The sequence below is a fragment of the Carcharodon carcharias genome, chromosome 24, assembly GCF_017639515.1.
Source record: "Carcharodon carcharias isolate sCarCar2 chromosome 24, sCarCar2.pri, whole genome shotgun sequence".
Lineage (NCBI taxonomy): Eukaryota > Metazoa > Chordata > Chondrichthyes > Lamniformes > Lamnidae > Carcharodon > Carcharodon carcharias.
In genome coordinates this window covers 19,562,656-19,573,789 of record NC_054490.1, presented here as the reverse complement: position 1 = coordinate 19,573,789, position 11,134 = coordinate 19,562,656, and the positions used below count along the sequence as shown (strand labels likewise).

The following is an 11,134-nucleotide window of genomic DNA, read 5'->3' as shown; positions in this document are numbered from 1 at the left end:
TTGGATTTTTGGCTGCAGAAATTGACATCATTTGCACCGAGTCGAATCCGCATTCTTGTTTTCAAAGTGGATGACATCCCACTTTCCCACCGCCAAGAACAAATGGGATCGTTTTCTTAATCCTAAATCCTTCGCCGTCATTTTGGAACCTCCCGCTGTCATTCCTGTAACTCAATGCGGGCTCCTTAATTAACATTATCTTCAACATGTTCAGGACTTCGTGCAGAAACGAGTGGGGGAAAACTGTGAAATAGCGAGTAAGTTGGTGGCAGTGAGAAGATTGATGAAGAGGAGGCAAAGTGAGGGAGTCGGTCTGCGGGTGTTCTGCAGAGGGCGGATTTGTTTCTAACGGAATGAACAATAAACGAAAGGGAGAGTGAAATGACAGTTTCTGAGACATTGAAGAGCGCTGTGTGAAAGGGAGCACCTGAAGCCCGGATAGCTCAGTCGATAGAGCATCAGACTTTTAATCTGAGGGTCCAGGGTTCAAGTCCCTGTTCGGGCGTGGTTGTATATCCTGTCAGTTTCAAGGGGGGCTAAAAGAACGCAGAACTGCAAGGAACTCACTCTGAATGCGACTACCCAGCGTGTGGTTTGCCCGAGTTCTGTTAAATCTATGAGTTTCCTTACCTGAAGAGGGTCATCGGGACTCGAATCGTTAACTCTGTTTCTCTCTCCGCAGATGCTGCAAGAACTGCTGAGTTTAACCAGCATTTTCTGTTTTATTAGGATTTGACCAAGTCAGAATTTACCATTGGCTGTGTCATAATAATTGACCAAGTTTTCGGCCACCAGTGAGACACTGAAAAGCAAATATTTCCCGCCGAGTTTTCTTCCTGACCTTAACCGATTCAGAAATAGCTTCAGAGTCTCAATCTTAATACCTTGTCTCGGTTTGAGTAGCTTCAATGGTTTTCTCTCTCTTTCAGAATGTTGCTAGACTCGCGTTTTTTTTTACTGCTTTCATACTTGGCTCTTGATTGGCCAAGATATTAGCATTCTTCAGGCTCGGGGAAAGGGAGCTTTCTCGGTATTTAACCTTTATTACACTAAAGAGACCGCGATAGGTGCAATCATCATCCGTCTGACGCCAATAGCAAGAAGCATTATGCAAATTGTGCTCCTAATTAACCCATTAGAAAGCGGAATGGTGCTGTTGAATCTGCAATTCTTCCACCCCAGGTCAATACAATACAGATGTGCCTCTGATGGGTGAAAGAATTTCAGAAGCATGGGCAGAAGTAGCATCCACTGGCATTCAGGACTGATCCAACGTTTAATATGGTCATGGCTTATCTTGTCACCTTCCTGAACTGTCCTCATGTCTCTTTGATTCACAGGACACAGAAAAATATGATAATCTATCCTGAATAGAAATAGTGCAGTTCCGTCGTGTCTAGAATTCAAAACCTGCAAAAGCCCTTGAATGAAGAGATTTTGGAAGGTAAGGTGATGAAAGGACAGTCGCTGGGGACTGTGGCACTGGCTGTCAGAGTCTCAGAACAAGCGTCAGTCATTAACACCGAGACAAGGAAAATGTTTTCATTCAAAGTCTTGTGAACCTTCTGAATTCTAGACAGGGGAGAACTGTGCATGATCGCTGATTACAATCGAGACTGAGGTCGATATTTCAGAGCAAATGGACATGAGTACACTTGAAGAAGGGGACATTGAGGTAGGAGATGCATTATGGCCATATTAAATGTTGCAGCAACCCTGAAGGGGCAGCAGATGCTGCTCCTGCTCCTGATTCTGAAATCCTTACAGACACGGATCTGAACAACAAGCAGGTTTACAATGACCTCGGAGCAGAAAGAGAGCAAATTCTGATTTTTAGTGGATTAATCGGGAATATAATTTGCAAACTGCGGGCTCCGATTGTCTGGAATTTGTTACAATGAAGAGCAGACTGAAGGAGATGCCTTTGGTGTTAAAGTTTTGAATTGGGGAGAAACTTTTTCAGCCTGTCCTGAACAGAAAGGTCTGGACCAAACAAGGCTCCAGTCAGGGAGCAGTGCTTACAAAATTATCTGCAAATTTAAGAACATATTGGCAGAAATAAATAGTAGCAGCACATTGACGCCCTTCGACCGCCAGTTTAAAGAATACCCATAGCCTCTACTTGGGGAAATACAGCATCACAAGCTTAAAGTTCGGCCTTTGAAGTGAGATGGACTAGCGCCCGAACAGGGATTTCAATTCAGGAACATCAGATTAAAAGTCTGATGTTCTACCGGCTGAACTATCAGGGGATAATGCGCTCAGTCTTCTGGTTTCTGGGCACGGGTGAACTGCGGTTGCTCGCTGATTAGATACAAGTCAGTGCAGGTATTTTTCTGGGTCCTGTCAGGTCAGAGGGATATGAAGACTGATCAAGAAAGTACATTTGAGACAAAGGATGATTGATGAAGATATTGAATGTAGGAGCATTCCTGAAGGCCAGGAGAGCCCACTCCTACTCCCATTTCTGATATTCTCAGAGACACTCATCAGAGCAACAAGTGGGATGATGTTGAGCTGGGGTGGAAGGAGTGCAGATTCAGCAGCAGCTTTCTGCTTTATAATCGGTTAATTCACCGGAAAGGTTGCAAATCGGGACCTCCTGTAGTCTCCGGTATGTTGAAATGAAAGGTGGGCGGAGATATCCATAGCGTTAAAAAGGTTAAACATGGAGAAATTATTTCAGTTTGTTAAAATCTGGGGTCGCCCGTTTCAGAACAGAGAAGAGGAGAATTTTTTTTCTCTGAGGTTTGTGCAACTTTGGAAATCTCTGTCTCAGAAGGCGCTGGAGGCGGGGGTCAATGAATATTTGTAAGGCAGAGGGAGCTGGATTGTTGTATTAAAGCAAACACTGCGGATTTTGGAAATATGAATCAAAAACAGAAAATGCTGGAAAATCTCAGCAGGTCTAACAGCATCTGTGAAGAGAAGAACCGAGTTAACGTTTCGAGTCCGTATGACTGTTCTTCAGAGTAGATACATTCATGTTAGGAAGGAAATCAATGGTTACGGGGAGTTCGGAGGGGAGATCAGATTGTGGAACTCAAAGCACAGACAGATCAGAGCCATGATGGTATTGAATGGAGAATAGGCTCGAGGTGCCGAAAAGTCTACTTCTGCCTTTCATATGTGGTGAAGAATGGGAAGATCTAGGCCAATCAGTGGCCAAGTCAGGATGTACTTTTATCTGACAGAAAGGGTCGCCAGAAATAATCAACATGGTTTTCAAATAAAAAATAAAAGAAATGAAGACTTGGCGAATATGTGCCGCTGTGAGTAGATTCTGAAACACATCTCAGTCTATTGCATTCAGACAGCAAGAATCTCATCTTACACTGCGGCGGTTCACACGAGTTGAATACATGGAACTGAATGGATCACCCATAAAGGGATTTGAACCCAGAAAACTCAAACGTAAAGTCGACTCCTCTCGCAACAGATCTCGGGAAATGAGCTTCAGTGTTTATCAAAAGATAGCACATTTTCCCCATATATTGCATTTCATTCCCAGAAATCCGCCCGCCACAAACCATTTCCACCACACGCTGACCCAATCCCTTCTCTAGAGAAATCTTCTTCCTGTCCCCAAACCTCGCTATTCCACACAGCCGTGTGATGTGACAACTGCTCTTTCAATGATTCTCCTGTTGGAATTCCGAAGGAGTTGCACTTTAAAAACGAGTTTTGTCAGAAAAATACATCAATCCGCTGGGGAAGCCACTTTGCAGAAACTGCTTTGTGCCAGCCACGCCCAGGATACATGAGAACAGGGGACAACCCCTTGCTCAACCCTCCCCCTCGGACAATCTCACCCCTTCCCCAGTCTACCCCCATTGTCTCTATCAATTCCACATTGCGCCCGTGTTTCAATCTCCGCCCTTCACTGTAAATGGTTCTCCGACATGGTGAGGCCATGGGGGTTGCGATCTGTTAATGAAGATCATATTCCTACTGAGCTCCCTTTTGCCCTTTGAGTTGACCCCGGAACCCAGCAGCTTGGCTTCCTTTATCTTTTTGTGATTAAAACCAGCGTGTCCATCCACAAATACGTCAATTCTTCACAAAAATAAACCGGCTCCTGTGGCACTTCACCCTTGACTTGTTTCCTTCCATCTGCTCCCTCAATGCGCTTGTCCCAACCTCGCCAATGGTGATATTTAGAGTTCACGGTTTCAAAGCGCCTGTCAATGCAATTGAGACCTGGTAATCCAATCTCTGCCGGGCCGTTATCCCCAGATCCCACCGAGGGCTTCACACTGAATTGCCAGTGTTCTGGGCACCAGACAGTCTGGCGCAGTCTCTTCCATTCACAAATCAGTGAAAACGAGGTCCGGACAAAAAGGGAAAAAAACAAGCCACAGGAAGGTGTGAGTTACCTTTCAGCCCATGTGCCTAAATGCTACTGGTGGGTTTAACCCTGTCCCTGACCTACAGCCCCAGGACAAACATTGGGTTGTGAGAGCAAGTTCCCACACGGAAAAATTGAATGATTAATATTATAAAACACGCTGCTCAGGAAAGCGTGGGAAAGGGGACAATGTCCAGCCTTTTAATGAACACCTTGCCCAGTCCAGTCTATTTATTACCCAGAAGGTTACAGTTTTCACAATTTATAAAGTTACTCAGAATTCGCTTTAATCTATCCAGGGAGATGGGAACACACTTTCTCACAATCAACTAGCAACAAGAAAATAACATCGATTTCCACCTCAGTCAACTTCATGTCTTTCCATGTTTCACGTCGTCTTCAATATTCTAAAGGCCCAAAGCAGAAACGAGAGGGAAACAGCTTTTGTCATATTGCCCGCTGCTGTGACAGGATCCAGTCGTTGTTTGGGTGCAAGACGAGATGAAGGGAGGCAGTCAGTCTGTGTTGGAAGGGAATGACCTGTAGAGGGTGGATTGCGACTGGAGAATGTGAGGAGGGCGGGTGGTTCTGTTGTGAGACCGTGGAGATCGCAGAGGCGGGGGAGAGAATCTGAGGGAGCCCCGGGAGCTTAGTCGGTACAGTGCCTGAAAACGGCTGAGACTGGGACATGCCAGGCTGAAATAGTCCTCCCGTAACAAACTGTTGGAACACCTGAAACAGCTCGATCAGAGCATAATTCCTGCTTCTACACTCAACAGAATGGGAGCCACAATGTTCACATTTTACTCTATTTAGACACAAAGGAGCGCGGATGCTCCTTGGGTCCTCTGTTCCTGCTGACTCTCGGAGGTAGATATAATCCTGGTGGGAGCCCTGACTGGTGCCTGTCAGAATAACAGGGGCAGGTGTAGCAGGTAGTGAATTTCTCGGCTGCCCAAATGTTCAGTGAGTCCACAGTTCATTTCCTACTTGACTCAACCCTTCCTGAATCGTCCTCATATCCTTTGATTCTCAAAAAACCGCGAGAAATTAATGGTCCCGATCATGAATATACTGAGCACTGTCCTCCCATGTCCAGAATTCAAAAGATTCAGAGGCATCTGTGCGTTCGGACAGCCGCCTCAAATGAATATTCTCATTCACATTTTCATGGAACACTCCTCCTCCCCTCTTCCCCCTCTCACCTCTTCCTCCTCTCTGCTCCCTGTCTCCCCTCCCCCTTGCCTCCTTCAAGAAACCCCTCACATCTCCCCCTCCCCACCACCTCTATCCTTCCCCGTCCCTTTCAAACTATCTCTTACCCCTACCCCTATTCTCACCTCCCACACCTCCCCAACTGTCCCGCCTCCCCTTTCCAGATCCCCCTCAACTTATGTCCCGTTGATGGGCTTCAAATTCCCAGCAAAGTGGAGAGTATCAGCAGCTGAGGTGCTCATTTCCATGCGATACAAACCTTCTATCCTGTGTGGTCAGCGCAGGGTATATAAAAACTCAAAATGATCCATCATAAATTTCAGTGCTAAATGTACCTGGCGGGACTGCAGTGGTTCAAGAAGGCAGCTCACTAGCACCTTCTCAAGAGGCAACTAGGGATCGGCAATAAATGCTGGCCCAGCAGTGAAGACCACATCCTGTGATTGAATTGAAAAGAAACTTATTAGTGTCACTGATGTACAGATGTAAAGAGTTATCTTGGATGACCAGGTGGTGGTGGGAACTGAGGTCAAATCCCCACCCACAGGGATGGGCTGAATGATCAGTTTGAGTGCAAACCCTTCACACAAGGCATGGGGGGTGCCCTGAAATATGTCATTGCCACAATTTAGTGAGTGACACCGATTTCACTTTTTTGCTTTCAAGGTGGGTGATATCACAGTTTCCCTCCACCCAAGGACAAATGACGTCGTTGTCTTCACCCAAAATCCACCCCCAGTCGTTTTGCAATTTCCCAATGTCATTTCTGTAACTGAATGTTGCCTCTTGAAAGAAGTTCAAAACATTCAGGGATCAGTGCACGATTTCCCGGAGGCACTGGTCTTGTGGCTTTGTCATTAAAATTGGTAATCTTGCGACCCCAAGGAATGTTTTGGGCACCGGGTTCATATCCTGCCATAATAGATGTTGCAAATTGAGCTCAATAAATATCTGGAAATAAAAATCTAACGATGACCATAAAGCCGTTACCATAAAAACCCATCTGGTGCACTATTGTCCATTAGGGAAGTAAATCTGCTGTCTTCACCTGCTTGGCCCTACCTGTGCTTCCAGAACCACATTACAAATGTGGTTGACTCGCAAAAATGCCCCCTGAACAAGGGTGGGCTTTTAGTGTTGACCTACACAGTGACAGACCTCATACCACGAACAATTTTTTTAAGAAGTGGCCACTGTGACATATCGAGCAGTTGGTGGCAGCGAGATGCTTGATGAACGGGAAGCCGAAGGAAGAGAGTGGGGCTGTGGGAGTTGGAAATGTTCTGTCGAGGGTGGATTCGTAAGGCAGGAGATGCAGAGTGCGGCCCACATTGGAAGTATGCAGTGAATACTACATGTATCACAGTTGTATTGAAGCACCTCAGAGTGTAATTTAATCTAGGTCGATAATTTTGAAAACCGTTGCATGGTCTGACTGCCTGTAATGACCATGTTGAGATGGCTGTGTGTGTGTGTGTGTACGCGCCCACGATTAATTTAACTGGGGCAGGTTAATAAAGACAGTTTGTCTGTGAGGACTGAGGGATAAAAGTGTAAAGGAGTTGGATTCATGCATTTGTAAAGAAAAGTTCTGATGAGGTTGGATTTACGAGTAAATAGGTTGGTTTAAAATGTACTTTATGAGATAAGTGGAGACTTTTTTTCAGATGCTGACTTTCAAAGGGGAGTTTGGAAGTGACAAGGATCTTTTACGACTTGGAAATGTTTCACAGCTAAAAAATGGAAGCTTATGAAATTATTTTGGCTCAGAGTCGAGGGGTTAGGAGAACATAGGTTTTTATATTTGGAGAATTAGGATTTCCTGTTTAGTAGGCAGGCAATTTAACCACATAAGTCACGGCTCTGACAGCACCGAGACACTTCTAAATCCAATCTTATCAGTTGCAGCAATGAATTTTCCTTAACACATCTCTTGGAATTGTTGACACATAGTGAGGACATGCTAAAAGTTTGATTGTTATGACCCCGCAGTTGATACAGCTGAGTTAATTAAAATCCCGGAGGAAACTTTAAACAACTGTCACAACCTATAATTTGAAGTGGTATGTTTGAGAAGCAGCTCTAAATTCAAGAATCAGACCACCAGTCCTTGAGAGATCTTTAAATATTAAACAAAATAAAGCATCTTAATACGTTACACCACATTTAAAACACACCCACATGGCTACAAATTACTGCTACCATAACTTTTAACAAATTCTCAAACTCACCTCCGTTATCCAACAGCAACCCAGAGACTTTGAGCAGACACCAGGCAAAGCATGTTCGCCTTACAAATTCATAATGAGGTTTACTGCCCTTTTGCTCATTTGGGAGTCTTACAGACTTTGATCTTATATTGCCTCTGCCCAGCTGACACAAGACTGATGCCTGTTATAGCCAGCACATCCGATCCACATTCTTGTTTTCAAAGTGGATGACATCACACTTTCCCACCAACAGGCACAAATGTGGTCGTTTCCTTAACCTTAAATCCATCCCCTTTAATTTGGCACCCCGCGCTGTCATTCTTGCAACTCAGTGCGGGCTCCTCAATTAACATTATCTTCAACATGTTCAGGACTTCGTGCAGAAACTAGTGGGTAGAAAATGGTGAAACAGCGAGTAAGTTGGTGGCAGTGAGAAGATTGATGAAGAGGAGGCAAAGTGAGGGAGTCGGTCTGCGGGTGTTCTGCAGAGGGCGGATTTGTTTCTAACGGAATGAACAATAAAAGAAAGGGAGAGTGAAATGACAGTTTCTGAGACATTGAAGAGCGCTGTGTGAAAGGGAGCACCTGAAGCCCGGATAGCTCAGTCGGTAGAGCATCAGACTTTTAATCTGAGGGTCCAGGGTTCAAGTCTCTGTTCGGGCGTTTTCGTCTAGCCTGTCAGTCTCAAGGCTGGCTAAAAGAACGCAGAACTGCAAGGAACTCACTCTGAATGCGACTACGCAGCTTGTGTTTTGCCCGAGTTCTGTTAAATCTGAGTTTTCTTACCTGAAGAAGGTCATTGGGACTCGAATCGTTAACTCTGTTTCTCTCTCCGCAGATGCTGCAAGAACTGGTGAGTTTAACCAGCATTTTCTGTTTTATTAGGATTTGACCAAGTCAGAATTTACCATTGGCAGTGTCATAATAATTGACCAAGTTTTCGGCCACCAGTGAGACACTGAAAAGCAAATAGTTCCCGCCGAGTTTTCTTCCTGACCTTAACCGATTCAGAAATGGCTTCAGAGTCTCAATCTTTATACCTTGTCTCGGTTTGCGTAGCTCCAATGCTTTTCTCTCTCTTTCAGAATGTTGTTACATTTTTCCCGCTAGCGTTTTTTTTTACTGCTTTTAGGCTTGCCTCTTGATTGGCTGTGATATTCCCATTCTTCAGGCTCCGCAAAAGGGAAAGTTCTCGCTTTAACTTTTATTACACTAAAGAGACCGCTATAGGTCCAATTATCATCCGTCTGAGTTCAAGACAATAGGAACAATATTTATGCAAACCGTGCTCCTAATGAACCCATTAAAAAGCGGAATGGTGCTGCTGAATCTGCAATTCTCCCACCCCAGTTCAATTCAATGCAGGTGTTGCTCTGATGATTGTAAGATTATTAGAAACAGGGGCAGGAGTATCATCCACTGGCCTTCAGGACTGCTCCAACGTTTAATATGGTCATGTCTCAACTTGTCTGTAAACGTCACCTTCCTGAACTGTCCTTATTTCCCTTTGTTCTGACCGGACACAGCGAAATATCCAAATCTTTCCTGAATAGAATCAGTGCAGTTCCCCGGGTCTAAAATTCAAAATCTGCAAAAGCCCTTGAATGAAGACAATTTTGGAAGGTAAGTTGATGAAAGGAAAGTCGCTGGGGACTGTGGCACTGGCTGTCAGAGTCTCAGAACAAGCGTCGGTCATTAACACCGAGACGAGGAAAATGTTTTCATTCAAAGTCTTGTGAACCTTCTGAATTCTAGACAGGGGAGAACTGCGCATGCTCGCTGATTACAATCGAGACTGAGGTCGATATTTCAGAGCCAATGGACATGAGTACACTTGAGGAAGGGGACATTGAGGTAGGAGATGCATTATGACCATATTAAATGTTGGAGCAGCCCTGAAGGGCAGCAGATGCTGCTCCTGCTCCCGTTTCTGAAATCCTTACAGACACGGATCCGAACAACAAGCAGGTTTACATTGACTTCGGAGCAGAAAGAGAGCAAATTCTGATTTTTAGTGGATTAATCAGGAATATAGTTTGCAAACTGCGGGCTCCGATTGTCTGGAATGTGTTACAATGAAGAGCAGACTGATGGAGATGACTTTGGTGTTAACGTTGTGAAATGGGGAGAATCTTATTCAGCCTGTCCTGCAGAACAGAAAGGTCTGGACCAATCAAGGCTCCAGACAGGGCGCAGTGTTTACAAAAGTATCTGCAAATGTAGAAGACATTGGCAGAAATAAATAGTAGCAGCACTTTGACGACCTTCGACCTACTTTTTAAAGGATACCCATAGCCTTTACTTGGGGAAATCCAGCATCACATGCTTAAAGCTCCACCTTTGAAGTGAGATGGACTACCGCCCGAACCAGGTCTTGAACCCTGGAACCTCAGATTAAAAGCCTGATGCTCTAGCGACTGAAGTATCAGTGCTTAATACAAAGGACGCTCAATCTTCTGGTTTCTGGGCACGGGAGAACTGCGGATGCTCGCTGATTATATTCAAGTCAGTTTCCTGTCAGGTTAGAGGGATACGAAGACTGATCAAGAAAGTACATTTGAGACAAAGGATGATTGATGAAGATATTGAATGTAGGAACAGGCCTGAAGGCCAGGAGAGGCTACTCCTGCTCCCATTTCTGATATTCTCAAAGACACTCATCAGAGCAACAAGTGGGATGATGTTGAGCTGGGGTGGAAGGAGTGCAGATTCAGCAGCAGTTTTCCGGTTTGTAATCGGTTAATTCACCGGACAGTTTGCAAATTGCAGCCTCCTGTTGTCTCCAGTATTTTAAAATGAAAGGTAGGCAGAGATATCCATAGCGTTAAACAGGTTAAACATGGAGAAAGTATTTCAGCTTGATAAAATCTGGGGTCGCCCGTTTCAGAACAGAGAAGAGGAGATTTTTTTTTTCTCTGACGTTTGTGCAACTTTGGAAATCTCTGTCTCAGAAGGCGCTGGAGGCGTGGGTCAATGAATATTTGTAAGGCGAAGGGAGATAGATTGTTGTATAAAAGCAAACACTGTGGATTTTGGAAATCTGAATCAAAAACAGAAAATGCTGGAAAAGCTCAGCTGGTCTAACAGCATCTGTGAAGGGAAAAAGAGAGTTAACGTTTCGTGTCCGTATGACGCTTCTTCAGAGTAGATAGATTCATGTTAGGAAGGGAATCAATGGTCACGGGGAGTTCGGAGGGGAGATCAGATTTTGGAACTCAAAGCACAAACAGGTCAGAGCCATGATAGTATTGAATGGGGAATAGGCTCGAGTTGCCGAAAGGTCTACTTCTGCTATTCATATGTGGTGAAGAATGGGAAGATCTAGGCCAATCAGTGACCAAGTCAGGATGTACTTTTATCT

General features: G+C 44.7%; 2 non-coding genes across 2 annotated transcripts; both read left to right on the top strand.

Moving 5' to 3' along the window:
• The first annotated feature begins 432 nt into the window (after positions 1–432).
• Positions 433–505, top strand: trnak-uuu. The gene has a single exon. It is a non-coding gene; the product is annotated as a tRNA-Lys (tRNA).
• Positions 506–8,363: 7,858 nt separating this feature from the next.
• On the top strand, positions 8,364–8,436 carry trnak-uuu. Its single transcript has one exon. It is a non-coding gene; the product is annotated as a tRNA-Lys (tRNA).
• Positions 8,437–11,134: the final 2,698 nt, after the last annotated feature.